Source organism: Natator depressus, chromosome 4, assembly GCF_965152275.1.
Source record: "Natator depressus isolate rNatDep1 chromosome 4, rNatDep2.hap1, whole genome shotgun sequence".
In the NCBI taxonomy this organism is placed as follows: domain Eukaryota; kingdom Metazoa; phylum Chordata; order Testudines; family Cheloniidae; genus Natator; species Natator depressus.
Window position 1 is genome coordinate 104,735,073 of NC_134237.1, and position 16,689 is coordinate 104,751,761.

Sequence of the window (16,689 nt, forward strand, 5' to 3'; positions counted from 1 at the left end):
TGGGAGAATGGTACTGGAGGAGATCTCTAGGGAAAGCAGCAGTAAGCAGAAAGCTCTTCACAGGCTGGAAAGAGGGAAGAATCATCAGGAAGCCAGTGGAGTGGCTGGCTGGCTGACTTACCTGAGCCAGTGCCGGGAGGACGAAAAGGTTGGAAGGCTAGGAGCCAGCAGAAGGGCTAGCCTGCTGACCTTCCTGAGCCAGAGAAGGCTGGAGAGGGCTGAAGGCTTAGAGCAGGGAAGGGAGATGCCTACTGACTATCAGAACCAGAGAGCTTAAGCTGGAAGGCCAGAGAAGACTGAAAGCATGAAGGGAGTGAGGCATGGTGAGGGACACTGGAGCTTTACTGGACAGCTGGGGCATGGTGAGAGATTCCCAAGCTGTATTTGATGCATACTTCCCAACATTTCCAGTGGCTAAACCAGGCCAGGTCCTGCCCCCGGGGATGGGAGGTCCTGGAGGGAAGGTGTTGCAGAGAGAGCTGGCTCTTCTCTCACCCCGCAGTGGCAGCTCCTTGCCTTTGGAGTAGGCTGGACTTAGCTCCCCCTCCAGGCAGTTCAACCTGGCACATGGGGTCACAGCGTCACTGAAGTTTGGCCTGGCCCCCAAGACGTAGGAAGGTGCCCAAAGCAGGGGTCACCCTGTGATAAGGTACTTTGCACTAAAGTGTGTGTGGGGTGGGGGGGGGGGCATGTGATATACATTTTTTAAAAGTTATCAGTTTTTAAAGGTCAGAAAGTTAAGATGAACAAATTTCAGAATGGAAGTAGATCTTGAGATGGGATTAACCATAAAAAATATATCTAAGGAATGTAGTCATGAATATTTATAGAAAAGTGTTTCATAGACATGGATGCCTAATAAAAGCAAGTTACAAAAGCAAACGATCTAGTGCTTCAATACAAAATACTTCCATATATTTTAAAATAAATAGTAAATGTTATTATATTAGATGAAGAGAGAGCATAGAGAATCTATACTTAACATAATGAAAGGGATGGCTAATCTTTCAACAACAAACTGCCTTCCTCAGAGACAAAAATAGCCATTCCCCTTAGGAGGGGAGAAAACTAATTTATACTAAAATTTCTGGTCATTAACAGGAAATAAAGCACCACACAGTCATTAAAACCAAACCATGTCAATCATGCAAATAATGATGTCAAAGTCAGATTCAGGACTCACACAATTTGTCAGACCACTCTGTTTATTAGCAAAGCGCTTTGCCAATGCACCAGCTTTGTGAGCCCCTCTCTGAGGCTCAAGCTAACTTATTTATACAAATAAGCCAAAGCCAATTTAACATAAGAGACAAAAGGAAGCAGAAACTGACAAATATACATACATATCTTATTTGCATACTAATGTTTACCAATCTCCTAGCTCAGTAGGAGCTCTAAGTTAATTAGTTTGAGGACCCATTGTCTCACACTCCTTAATGTTTCTCTTCCTGACAACTATATTTCAACAAACCCTTCAAGTAGCATTTCTTTAATGAATTATAATTTCAATATAATTCATTCTACTTTCACAATGACTACAAATAGAGCAACTTCCAAAAACATCAATAAGAAGCTATGGGGTTTAAAAAAAAAAAGACCCCCTAGAGCAGAAGCGGGCAAACTTTTTGGCCGGAGGGCCACATCAGGTTTCCAAAATTGTATGGAGGGCCAGTTAGGGGAGGCTGTGTCTCCCCAAACAGCCAGGCATGGCCCAACCCCCGCCTCCTATCCGACCCCCCCTTACTTCTCGCTCCCTGACGGCTCCCCCGGGACTCCTGCCCCATCCAACCCCCCGGTTCCCTGACCCCTGACAGCCCCCCCGGGACTCCTGCCCCATCCACCACCCCCTGTTCCCCACCCTCTGACCACCCCAACCCCATCCACACCCCCACCCCTGACCACCACCCCAAACTCCCCTGCCCTCTATCCAACCCCCCCACCCCCTTACCATGCTGCCTGGAGCACCGGTGGCTGGCGGTGCTATAGCTGCACCGCCCAGAGCACCGGGTCAGGCCGCGGCTCTGCAACTGCACAGTCTGCCCACCCAGAACATTGTGCCAGTGGCGCAGTGAGCTGAGGCTGGGGAGGAGGGCGAACAGTGCGGGAGGGGCAGGGGACTAGCCTCCCGGACCAGGAGCTCAGGGGCCGGGCAGGAGGCTCCCATGGGCTGGATGTGGCCTGCGGGCTGTAGTTTGCCCACCTCTGCCCTAGAGAGACAATTTTTGAATAAAGTACACAATCAATTACCTTAAAACATAATTATTGATCATCAAGATTAATTAGATAAAAATTGCAAGTGATAAATAGTAACTGAGAGCTCTAAATTGAACAGCAAAATTAATCAATGGGAGGAAGAGTAGGGGAGACATAAAAACAAAGAATCAGACTTTCTAAAAAAGCCACAGCAACCAAAAGCGCCCAATTAGTCACCTAAGCCCTGATCTACACTTCGGGGTTAGGTCGAATTTAGCCATGTTAGGTCGATTTTAAAATGAATGCGTCTACACAACCAACCCCGTTCCGTCAACGTAAAGGGCTTTTAAAATTGACTTCTGTACTCCTTCCCGGTGAGGGGAGAAGCACTAAAATCGACCTTGCTGGGTTGAATTTGGGGTAGTGCAGACACAATTCTACGGTATTGGCCTCCAGGAGCTATCCCAGAGTGTTTCAATGTGACCATTCTGGACACCACTTTGAACTCCGATGCATTAGCCAGGTACACAGGAAAAGCCCTGGGAAATTTTGAATTTCATTTCCTGTTTGGTCAGCGTGACGAGCTCAGCAGCACAGGTGACCATGCAGTCTCCCCAGAATCACAAACGAGCTCCATCATGAACCGAAAGGGAGACACTGGATTTGGTTGCTGTTTGGGGAGAAGAATTTGTGCTGGCCGAACTCCGATCAAAAAGAAGAAATGCTAATATATATGCAAAAATCTCACAGGGCATGGTGGAGAGAGGCTAAAACAGTGACACACAGCAGAGCCGTGTGAAAGTTAAGGAGCTCAGGCAAGCCTACCAAAAGACAAAAGAGGCAAACGATCGCTCCCTGTCAGAGCCCCATACATGCCACTTCTATGATCAGCTGCATGGCATTCTAGGGGGGGACCCTACCACTACCCCACCACTGTCCGTGGACACCTGCAAGGGGGGAGTCTCACACAAGAGGGAGGAGGATTTTGTGGATGAGGAAGAGGAGGAGGAGGAGAATACACAACAGGCAAGCAGTGAATCCATTCTCCCCGGCAGCCAGGACCTTTTTATCACCCTGGAGCCAATACCTTCCCAAGGCAGAATCCCCGACCCTGAAGCCGCAGAAGGCAGCTCTGGTGAGTGTACATTTGTAACTACAGTACAGGGTTTAAAAGCAATAGTGTTTAATGTTTGATTTGTCCTGAAGACTTGGGATGATTCGTGGCCAGTACAGCTGCTGGAAAAGTCTGTTAATGTGTCTGGGGATGGAGTGAGAATCCTCCAGGGACATCTCCATGAAGCTCTCCTGGAGGTCCTCTGAAAGCTTTTGCAGAAGGTTTCTGGGGAGGTCTGACTTATTTCGTCCTCCACAGTAGGACACTTTACCACGCCAAGCCAGTAGCAAGTGGTCTGGAATCATTGCAGCACAAAGCATGGCAGCGAATGGTCCTGGGTTTTTGTTGCATTCAAATAACATTCGGTCTATATCTTTCTGTGTTAGCCTCAGGAGAGTGATATCATTCATGGTCACCTGGTTGAAATAGGGGAATTTTTGTAAGGTAACAGTAAAAGGACCCTGTTAATGCTCGGTTATTTGTGCTTGGCTAAAAGGGATCATCCCGGAGAATAGCCACGCGGTGGGGGGAGGGAGGTGTGTGCTGCACATCCAGTCAAAAACCACAGCCCCTCCTTTTAAATGTGAAACCCAGCCAGCATTGCTTGCTATGGGAAAGGATGGTGCTGCAGTTTGAAACCATTCCCACATGTTATGAAGGCGTAAGAAGCCAACCCCACATACCAAAAGGCTTCCCATGGCTGCCTGGAAACCAAATTCTGTTGCCCAGCCGTTTGTGATGTGTCACCATACCAGCAGGCACTCAATATAAAAGGCAAAATGCGACCTTGTACCTAAACCACATGAGCTGTCTGCTGTGAATTGCTTGGTTCACTATGAAAAAGTCTCCCTTTTGTTCTCAGAAATGTATCATCTTAAATTTTACTCTCCCTTTTTATCTCCCCCCAGGTGCATATGTTTCTATGCTCCCCCTATCATCCCCATCCCTGAGGTTATTGTGGATCAGAAGGTGAATAAAATGCACTCAGAATGACATGTTTTCCAAGCTCATGCAGTCCTCCTGCACTGATAGGGCACAGCTTAATGCATGGAGGCATTCAGTGGCAGAGGCCAGGAAAGCATTAAGTGAGCGCAAAGAGCAGAGGCAGGAGGCAATGCTGAGCCTAATGGGAGAGCAAACGGACATGATGAAGTGTCTGTTGGAGCTGCAGGAAAGCCAACAAGAGCACAGACCCCCGCTGCCCTCCTCCCCAAGTTCCATATCCTCCTCACTCAGACGCCCAAGAACACGGGGTGAGGGAGGCTCCGGGCACCCAGCCACTCCACTCCAGAGGATGGCCCAAGCAACAGAAGGCTGTCATTCAAACAGTTTTGATTTGTAGTGTGGCTACAATAAGCAATGTTGCCTTGGCCTTCCCTCCTCCCGCACCCCACCCCACCTGGGCTACCTTGTCGGTTATATCACTTTTTTTTTAATTAATAAAGAAAGAATGCATGGTTTCAAAACAATAGTGACTTTATTTCCTTTGCCAGCTGTGATCAAAGGAGGGAGGGTGATTGGCTTACAGGGAATTAAAATCAACAAAGGGAGCGGGTTTTCAGCAAGGAGAAGCACACACACAACTGTCACACCATAGCCTGGCCAGTCATGAAACTGGTTTTCAAAGCCTCTCTGATGCGCAGCACACCTAGCTTTGCTCTTCTAATCGCCCTAGTGTCTGGCTGCTCAAAATTGGCCACCAGGTGATTTGCCTCAACTCCCACCCTGCCATAAACGTCTCCCCCTTACTCTCACAGATATTATGGAGCACGCAGCAAGCAGCAATAACAATGGGAATGTTGGTTGCTCTGAGTCCTAACCTAGTCAGCAAACAGCACCAGCGAGCTTTTAAACATCCAAAGGCACATTCTACCACCATTCTGCACTTGCTCAGCCTATAGTTGAACTGCTCCTTACTACTGTCCAGGCTTCCTGTGTTCGGCTTCACGAGCCAGGGGAGCAAGGGGTAGGCTGGGTCCCCAAGGATAACTATTGGCATTTCCACATCCCCAATGGTAATTTTCTGGTCTGGGAAGTAAGTCCCTTCTTGCAACTGCTCACAGAGCCCGGAGTTCCTAAAGATGCGAGCATCATGCACCTTTCCTGGCTATCCCACACTGACGTCGGTGAAATGTCCCTTGTGATCCACCTGTGCTTGCAGCACCATTGAAAAGTACCCCTTGCGGTTTATGTACTGGTTGGCAAGGTGGTCCGGTGCCAAGAGAGGGATATGCGTTCTGTCTATTGCCCCACCACAGTTAGGGAATCCCATTGCAGCAGAGCCATCCAATATGACCTGCACATTTCCCAGAGTTACTACCCTTGATACCAGAATGTCAGTGATTGTATTGGCTACTTGGATCACAGCAGTCCCCACAGTAGACTTGCCCACTCCAAATTGATTCCCGACTGACCGGTAGCAGTCAGGCATTGCAAGCTTCCACAGGGCTATCACCACTCGCTTCTCAGCTGTAAGGGCAGCTCTCATCTTGGTATTCCTGCACTTCAGGGCGGGGGAAAGCAACTCACAAAGTTCAAGGAAAGTGGCCTTACACATGCGAAGTTTCACAGCCACTGTGAATCATCCCTTACCTGCAACACTATGTGGTCCCACCAGTCTGTGCTTGTCTGCCGGGCCCAGAATCAGCGTTCCACTGTATCAACCAGCCCCACCGCCACCATGATGTCCCAGTTGCCACAGCCCGTGCTTTCAGGAACGTCTGTGTCCACGTCCTCATCACAATCGTCCTCGTGCTGGCGTCTCTTAGCCTGGTTCTGCACATACTCCAGGATAATGCGTAAGGTGTTTACAATGCTCACAACAGCAGCGGTGAGCTGAGCGGGCTCCATGCTTGCCGTGGTATGGCGTCTGCACAGGTAACACAGGAAAAAAGGTGCAAAATGATTGTCTGCTGTTGCTTTCACAGAGGAAGGCAGAGAGAGAGGGAGAGATGATTGACGACATGTACCCAAAACCACCCGCGACAATGTTTTTGCCCCATCAGGCATTGGGAGCTTAACCCAAAATTCCAATGGGCAGCGGAGACTGCGGGAACTGTGGGATAACTACCCACAGTGTACTGCTCCATAAGTCGATGCTAGCCATGGTTTTGAGGACACACTCCGCTGACTTAATGCACTTAGTGGGGATATACACAATCGACTGTATAAAATCGATTTCTAAAAATCGACTTCTATAAAATTGAACTAATTTTGTACTGTAGACATACCCTTTAAGTGATGCAGTCAAATCTATTAAAAATTGTCAGAACAAGGACTGGCTAGAAAACAAGAATTGTGGATTGTAAAAAATTTCAAGGTTTCAGAAATTGCTTTAATTCTGCATCAGAACAAAAGTCAGATCTTTTCAAACTTTCCATGAAAAAAACCTGAGAGAGTGAGACCTCAGAATAGCCAGTGGTCAGGCACTCACGTTGGATCTGGTGGAGACAGTTTCAAGTTCTTGCTCTGCCTGATTCAGAGTGGGGACTTGAACCAGGAGTCTCCCACCTCCTGAGTTACAAGAGGTTAAAGCCAGAAGGTACCACCTAGTCATCTAATCTAGCCTTGTTTATATCACAGGCCACCAACACCACCCAGCATTCAGACATTAAACCCAACAACCGAAAATAGACCAAAGTCTTACAGCCCACAGGAGACTAGATTATTATGTGCTTCAGGCAGAGAATAGGAAGGACCAAGGTACACCAGTGTTCGAAGCCCCACAATGTCAGGAAAATTATTAAGTAAGATATATCCAGATAATCCTGGCAAGTGACCTGCTCTCACATTCTGCAAAGGAAGGCCAAAAAAAAACCCCTAGGTCACTGACAAATTGACCTGGGGAAAAATTCCTTTCTGACCTTTCATATGGTGATCAGTTAGACCCTGAGCATGTGAGCAAGAATCATCCAGGCAAGCACCTGAGACTGTGAGTGTTCAGTGCCACCTCAGAGCCCTGGCCCACTCTACCCAATGTCCCATCTCCAGCCATGGCCATCCCTGACGCTTCGGAGAAAGGAGACTAAACAAAAAAACCACCTCCCAGAATACACTGAGGGGGAAATACCTTCCAGATCCCTTTTAGTGGCCAACCAATACACTGAAGCATAAGATTTAGGAAGATAAGACTAACTGGAAGTGAACTGTAGGGTTGTTTAGCCTTGCTCCCCTCCATCATGAGTAACCCCATCATACAACTGCACTCATAAATTTGTCCAGCTCTCTCTTAGAGCTAATTAAGTTGGTTGCCCCCATGACTCTTGTTGGGAAGCTGTTCCAGAACCTCACCCCTCTGATGGTTAGAAACCTTCTTCTAATTTCCAGCCTGAATTTGTTCCTGGCCAGTTTATTTGTTCTTGTGCCAACATTGTCTTTGAGCTTAAATAGCTCTTCACACTCCCTGGTATTTAACCCCCTCTCCCCACAGATTTATGAGAGCAATCATATCCCCTCTCAGCCTGTTTTTTGGGTTTTTTGCTAGACTAAACAAGCCAAACTCATCTAGTCTTCTCACATAAGATAGGCCCTTCATTCCCCTCATATGGTGAGTGTCCTGATCCCTGGGCTATTAGCTGTTCTACAGTGGTGCTCTTGCAGTATCTTGTTTTGACCATTCTATCTGGGACCAGAGGAACCTTGCTGCAAAATGTTTAGTTGAAATTGGTACATTTTAAAAAAAAGATTTGGGTTTTGACAAATCAGCATTTTCTGATGAAAAAAGTTTAATCAAAAAATTCCCAACGACCTCTACTCAGCACCATGAGATACCCCTGGTTTTCAGCAAGAGATTCTGGGTGCTGAGCACTTTTGAAAATCTGGCCCAAACGGGCTGGGGGGAAGATGATGTTTTACAGTTATCTATGCAGTGTTTTTCATGCAGTATCAGAGCAACAGCATTGCCAGTGCAACCAAGGGCCCCAATCTTGCAAACAGCCACGCACACATCTACACCTGGATGCATTCGGCTCCCCTCACAGGACTGAGCTTTCAGGATCATGGCCAAAATGAGTAAATGAAAACTGTTCTCAAATCATAGAAGCTAGAAATCAACAATAGCATGGCTAAATGAAACACTCACTGACAAAGGAACTACCAGAATTGCTCTAGGAAGAAAAAAAATGCCCTCCAAGACGTAGAACACAGATACACAGCACCCTCACCCTATCGGTTTAAATCTATCCTGGACATGACCGTTACCATCTTGCTGATTTTACATCAGCAAACATACTTATCTTTTCACCCAAAAAGAATTCCAAAGGGATGGAAGAATTTTAAATAATCCCTTACCCTCATTGCTGATACAATAAGTATCAGTTCTCTATGCCATCAACTTTTCTAGTAAAACACTATTTACAATTTATTTTAAACTGTGTGTGAGGAACTGTTTTCTGTATTTAAGTGCAGCATCCTTTTCTCTGTATCTTGGGAAGTCACACTTACACCCACTGCCTTTTCCTCTTCTCAGGGTCGTGTCACTTTTTTGCAAAAAGAAAACTGATTTTATCCAGAGAGAACATTGCACCTCTCTCACCCCTTTAGCAGTGTATGCACCTTCTCCCTGCTGTAGATGCAGACTCTCTTTCCTCACCCCAATCTAAAACTCTAAGGTCTAATACTATCTGCCTTCTACATATGAACCTGTCTCCTAAAATGCAGCCCCTTCCCAGGCCCCCACCTTCAAGCTGTCACTAAACTATCCAGTTTCTCCTTCTACAATCTAACCAAAATATCTTATTTTCTTAACATCTCCATTGCTTAAACCCTTGTCATCTTTCAGCCTGATTAGTATAATCTTCTTCACTCCATAACTCTTATTCTCCCTAGCCACCAATAGATTCATCTTCCTTTGCTTCCTCTCCAACACAATAACCTCATCCTTGAAGCCCTTTATTCTCTTCTTGTCTTTTAATGCATCATATTCTAACTCCTCTCATCCTTACCTTCAAGTGCTACATAATTTCACCCTGTGTCTTTACATCATCTATTTTCCTTTCTCTCCTTCTCTCATTCTTTACTTGCAACAACTATACTTGGAGGATTCTGCTCATCCTTGCCCATCAACCACCTTCACTTTCCTCCTTCAAATACTTCTTTGAAACAAATGTCTTCCTCCTTACTTGTCCTCAGCAATAATCTCTCCAAATCTTCCCATGTCTGAATCGTAATCCCATGTCTTGTCTTGTCTGTCAGAAGGCCCTAATTGGAGAGATACAGAACATTTGCAATTCCAACTGAAGTCAATGTACTCTATAATTTTTCTCATTAGATGTTAAGAGAGCTCACTCTCTAAACTGTTCAAAGAGATGTTTTGTTTTGTTCAGGTGCATACTGTATTCATGCAATAGTGTTATACATGACAAACCCTATTTTTTTAAAAACAATTCTTCTCACAAAATCCCCCCACATTTGAGGTAATTAAAGTTTTGATTAATTAAAAATGTCAGGGCATAATAAATTATCACACCTCAGAATTACTGTATTTCTGCACTGGCAATAAAAAGCAATTTTAGTTGCTTGCAACCAAATGTGAGTAGAATGTTAGATGACTGAAATGTGAACTGCAGGTGAATTGTATCTCAGGATCAGGCCATCAGACTGCAATTGCTGCAAGACAAAGAACATGTCTATCTGGATGGTTACATGACACATAGATTTCTGGTTCTGTATTAACTATAATTATTAGTAATTATTTAAAAGATTAGATAGAAGATATTTGAGGAGAGTCTTATGGTTAAATCACTGCATTGGGGTTCAGAAGAGGAGTTTCATTCCTGGCTCTCCCACAAACTTCCTGTGTGAACTTAGAAAAGTCCCTTAAACTCTCATTACCTCAGCTTCCTATATTTAAAATACTCTGTCTCCTCTGTGTAGCTAATAGATAGCTTTTGGGAAACCTACTTTCTCTTACTAAGTCTTTACACAATTCCTAGCAGGAGGAGTCCCAGATCTCATCTGAGTTCTCAAAGCACTGTAGTAATGTAACTAGTCAGTTCTTCTGGATACTTTATATATTTGGCCTAATGGCCACCACACAAACTATAAACTAATATTTTTTTCATAACATTATTTTACGTGTCAATTGGTGCATGATGATTAAATTACAGGCAAACTAAGATGTCAGTTAATGTTACAGTAGATGAAACTGCATCTTGACACTCCTTTGATTAAGTAATCATAACACATTTAGCTGCAGTTCTGAACAAAGAAACAAAAGAAAACTTGCAGGTTTATTTAGCTATTTAATCTACTCCAGCACTTGCATGAGTGTAATGTAGCATTTGCCATGGTAACCCCATTTTCTCCTTGGAACTCAACTAGATGTGTACATGATTTCTCCTCTTCGTTGTCTATGTTACTGTTCTGTAGTGCAGCGGTGACTGACTCATACTGCTGAGATATTTAAATATATATTTTTAATTTTCCAAAACACCAGTGGGTGAATATTTGATTCTTCCGTGTGTTTAGTCTGACTTAAGCACCTTTCCATTACAAATCAGAGGGAGGAAAATATTGAACAAGTGCAAAATAATGGTAAATTATGCATTTAAAAAGTGTGTTAACACTTCCTTAAATTCATTTCTTGGGACTGTCATCAAGGAAATTGCAATGGCAATACAGTCTTTTGTCATGAATAAGATGCACAATTCTGAGCATGGTGGGCAGAGGTTTAGAAGTGTAACTTTTACCATTAGAACTTATATCTGATTCCTGGCAAAGTGTTACCCAAAGTATTTGAAATTCCCTTTCAGTTATTGATAGTGTCTGCAAAGTATTCTTCCTTCGTGCCACCTTCTCACTGAACTCATTGTTAATTAGAATAGTCAACCCAGAATTGAAACCAGCTTGGTAATTTACACTTTTGCAAATGCATTCAGCAGAATCTGCTGTTTTGATGCCTGCCTCTGATTAATTTGCATCTTTAAAAGGTGCAAGCAACATTATGCTCAGATTTAGTTGCAAATGAGTAAATTTGCTTCACATTAGAAGTGCAGAAATTCTGAAGTGAAATGATGTATTATTTCCTGGCATTAGTCAATAGACCAACACTAACCACTCAAAATTTGGGGGATATAGTTTCAAAATTATGATCAAACATAAAAAATTGTATATATGCAGTGTAAGCCGTTTTCAGAGGTGCTGAATACCCACAGTTATTACTGAAAGCAATGGGAGTTGATGTCAATAGCATTCGCAAGCTTTCACAAGCTGTGAATTTGACCTTAAGAATCTAGATGACCTAATATGTTTTCTTCCATTTTTAATTTCTGGTTGACAACTTTTAGCATGCCCAAAATGTTTACCGTGGTACATTGTTAAAATGAGCAAATAATTCATAGTGAGCAGACAATTCAACATGCTGAGGCACTTTTTGCATCCAAGAATTGTCTAAACAGCTTATGATTTTCTTGATTTATTAATTATTCAAATTACTCTCTTAGCATGCCCAAAATGTTTATCCTTCTACATTGTTAAAATGAGCAAATAATTCATAGTGAGCAGTTTATAGAAAATGTTCAGTATTAGAAATTCAAGCTGTATTCAATCATTTTGATTGCACACACAGGTCACATGGTGTGTTTCTGTCCCTTGACAGGATTAGTGCAAATCAGATTTTTGGTATGAATACTTGCAACTATGAATTGGAAATGTGTCTTCTGCAAATATTCATGCGTTTAAATGTGTCATTTTTTCCAAACATTCTTCCTAGTAAACTTGTCAACTAGAACATTAACGCAAGCAAACACAAAAAGTCCATAAATACCATTGGAGCATATTCATGTTTGCCTAAAAACCTTTCAAAATCAGGTTCTTAGCATCTATTCATCAATTTCCCTATCTTTAATGTGATGGGGGTGGTAAATGATTATGATCATCACCATTTTACAGCAACGTAATGAGGACTAATTAGTTAAAGTTATCTTGGAGATAAAATATGCTATCTATTATTAGGATATATGATTTAGTCTGTAGCTGGCACATTCCATCAAGAAGTTTTCCTACTTTTGGAAATGAAGAATGTACTAGCTTATTGCGATGTGACAAAACATTATTAATTCCCACTGATTAATGTATAAGACAGATGTCTCTTCTTGAGAGGAGGGCAGGTGGTATATCCTCCCTGGGGTCTGTCCTGAATTAAATTACATTTTGTAATCTATTCATATGTGCTGTGCAAAGGTCGGATATTTCTTATGTTTCTCTACCATGCAAACCACCTATCATCTTTTCTTATTTGATTTACTATTTAAGTTTATAGCTGCACCAGACCTTGTGACAAATTTCTTTAAGAAAATATGCTAGTTTTTTTATCAAATCCAAATGGTGGTAATTATTTACTATACCTCTGCTGTCAAACTCTAACAAGTACTAAGCTACTATGTCAACCATATTTTGATTTCCCTGTAGACAGCACTATTAGTGTAATTTCATTCAGCAGTCTGACTGTATCGAGCACTGAAAGGTAAACTTTGGGTCAGATTTTGCTTCTCTCCTTCCTTTCTGGGTTTTATTTTAATTTTTTTTTTGTCTCATATGTGCATATTTGTGCAAGATTAAAGGGTCGACATAATGGAAGAAGCTAAAGTCCTCATTTCATGCAAGGAACTCTGGACTCCTGACAAATTACTTAAACTTGAGTTGTGAGACCAAGGTCAATTTTTCCTCTTACTTAAAATAGTATTAATATAGGTTGGGTCGTTATGGTAAATACTACAGAAATAACCATGAAAGCACAATCAGTGTCCTGACAGAATTTAATTATTAGTGAATGGATTTCCTTCATGTCACTAGAAAAGTGAGCTGAACTGTAATGATTATAGTATTACTATCCAACATTACATCAGAAATTACATTATCCATCAAGCTTCTAAGATTTTGTTGGTACCATTTTGTTTAAGACGTTTGTGAACAACTCTGACAAAATTATGTGGCGCATCTAGAAAGGGTTCTAGTTGTAATCCTCGGTTATCCCCAATAACTCAGTTCTAGTTACGGTATATTAGATCCAGTTATGCACACTTTTCTTCAAATAAGTAATCCTTCCTCACACAGGCAGGGCTATACTCACTTGAGTGGGGGGTTGCAAAATCATAGAATCATAGAATATCAGGGTTGGAAGGGACCTCAGGAGGTCATCTAGTCCAACCCCCTGCTCAAAGCAGGACCAATCCCCAACTAAATCATCCCAGACAGGGCTTTGTCAAGCCTGACCTTAAAAATATCTAAGGAAGGAGATTCCACCACCTCCCTAGGTAACGCATTCCAGTGTTTCACCACCCTCCTAGTGAAAAAGTTTTTCCTAATATCCAACCTAAACATCCCCCACTGCAACTTGAAACCATTACTCCTTGTTCTGTCATCAGCTACCACTGAGAACAGTCTAGATCCATCCTCTTTGGAACCCCCTTTCAGATAGTTGAAAGCAGCTATCAAATCCCCCCTCATCCTTCTCTTCCGCAGACTAAACAATCCCAGTTCCCTCAGCCTCTTCTCATAAGTCATGTGTTCCAGTCCCCTAATCATTTTTGTTGCCCTCCGCAGGACTCTTTCCAATTTTTCCACATCCTTTTTGTAGTGTGGGGCCCAAAACTGGACACGGTACTCCAGATGAGGCCTCACCAATGTCGAATAGAGGGGAACGATCACGTCCCTTGATCTGCTGGCAATGCCCCTACCTATACATCCCAAAATGCCATTGGCCTTCTTGGCAACAAGGGCACACTGTTGACTCATATCCAGCTTCTCGTCCACTGTAACCCCTAGGTCCTTTTCTGCAGAACTGCTGCCGAGTCATTCGGTCCCTAGTCTGTAGCGGTGCATTGGATTCTTCCGTCCCAAGTGCAGGACTCTGCACTTGTCCTTGTTGAACCTCATCAGATTTCTTTTGGCCCAATCCTCTAATTTGTCTAGGGCCCTCTGTATCCTATCCCTACCCTCCAGTGTATCTACCTCTCCTCCCAGTTTAGTGTCATTTGCAAACTTGCTGAGGGTGCAATCCACACCATCCTCCAGATAATTTATGAAGATATTGAACAAAACCGGCCCCAGGACCGACCCTTGGGGCACTCCACTTGATACCGGCTGCCAACTAGACATGGAGCCATTGATCACTACCCATTGAGCCTGACAATCTAGCCAACTTTCTATCCACCTTATAGTCCATTCATCCAGCCCATACAAATCAGGTAGAACAAGGTAGATGAGATGCTGAGGCAATATTATATATAATGCCATTACATTTGCCTTCTTCCTGCACCTCAGGGAAACTCTTTGCTGAAGCACAGGCCAGGATTCTGTCTTTTCAGGAAAGCACTATGTAGAGTTAAATGTCAGGGCTATTGTATGCAAAAGTCTGATAAATAGGTGTTAATAGTTCCTAGTAAACTTCAAAGAAAGCATACCATAAAGTTTCTTACAAAAACAATCATTCAGTGAACAAAGTTTAGGGATCCATAACTATGAGCATTTCAGACCTTGAGTTAATAGTTGACTGGTCCTTTCAGTTGCTGGTGTAACAGAAATTTGCAGCCTGTTTCCGAAGTGGTACTGGTATTGACCACCAATCCTCACAGCATACACATCACGTGATCCTGCATGGATCAGCCTCTGAGTCGTCTTTAACTCCTGTACTTATAAACCTCCTCCACCACCACTCTCCCGCACTGATTGATTCAGCTTTCATAGGGTGACTGGGTGTGAGCTGCCACAAGGGTTGCCCACAATGAAAACTTCCTATGCAGCTTCAGAAACAGCTAGTGAGCATGTACAGTAACTGCCACACCCTAATTCTGGATGTTTCTGGGCCATTCTAACTTGCCCTGCTATGCATTCTGTACACGTGCAGAGACATAGAATTCCAACTAAAACCCATGTCTCCTCACTGCTGCTTCTCTCAGTTGCTTTGGAAGAAAATGTCAAATGGTGCAGTAGAAAGCATGTGGGTCACATAGGCACATTACCTGTAAATGCTGTGACCACAATGGGTAAATTTTCAAAAGTACCTCAGTGACTTAGGCTTCTGAATGCCATTTTCAAATGTTACTTGGGCACATGGGGCTAAGTCACTTTTGAAATTAGACTTAGACACTTTTGAAAATTTTATCCAATTAGCATGATCCTACCTTTTCAAATTCAGACTATTCTAGTCTGTGCTTTGCTTTGAAATTGCTATCAGCCATATATGATGCTTAAAAAAAAGACATAAGTATGGGGAACAATACAGGTGGTTGCTGCGATTTACCTTCCTCTAGCTCAGAGTCTAAGCCACTTGTATAAAATTAATTAAGTATTCATTGGAGCAGCGGGAATGGGTCTCACCCTTCTGCTAGGAGTGCCCTAACCAATGGGCTATAGAGTCAGTCTCACTCTCTTACTCTAGGCTTGAGTTAGGTGCCCATCCTCTGGGCAGTGTCAGGACTTTGGCAACTCTGCACAAGTCCACGTGCTGAAATTTAGACACCATGGGGACTTGAATGGTGGAGACTTAGGCACCTAGGGATGTTAGGCACCCACACAGTTAGGAGGCAGCTGACCAGGGACATGGTGAATGCCAGTGACACCTACATTTTGGTCTTTGACACCAAAAGTGGCGGTTAGGCATTTAAGTCCCCCTGGGGAATCCCACCCAAAATACCTACTTTCTAATTCCTCTAAAAGCAATGGTACCAGTCATTTAGAGATCCAAGCTGGAAATGAAGAAGCCTGCAAAAGGAAAACCTGTCATTTTATTTATTAAAGTAAATGGATTAGGAATTAAGTAGGAAATGAGGATGGCTGTGATAACACTATGCACAAATCCAGCTGCACAAGGGATGTTCATTTTCATCATTTTGGTGTCTTGCTTCCAGACCTCAGTCTTCTTATTGTTTTTCTTGGTCTGTAAAGGTAACGTAGAAAAAATAAAGACAGACACATCAGACACCAGATTGTGGGTTAAAGATCAAGTGTCATCAAATTTGCTATCAGACAGAAAATGATAAACTAGTAATACTATACAAATTCCATTGTACTCCATCATGCATTTTATGGGGACGCCATAAACTTAAACTTTTACTATCAGTCTGGGAGTGCAATAGTAAACTCTCATGTGTCTTTCTGTTTTACCTTCCTGGCTGTTTCAACGCAGAAAATAACCAATTTTTACATTTCTGAATGACAGTTTGTAAAAATTACCCTTTTGTTTTAGTGTGTTCAAATAATATGATACAATATTGATTTCAAATAAATGAAGCAGGAGACCAAAAGACAGGCTGATGGCTTTAATAAAATTAAGATTTTTAGATAGGGAAACAATATTTTTATAATTTAAATCTGGAGACAAAAATTCTATGAACCTGTTAACACAGTCTCCTAATTAGATATCTTTCCTCTTGTGTCATATT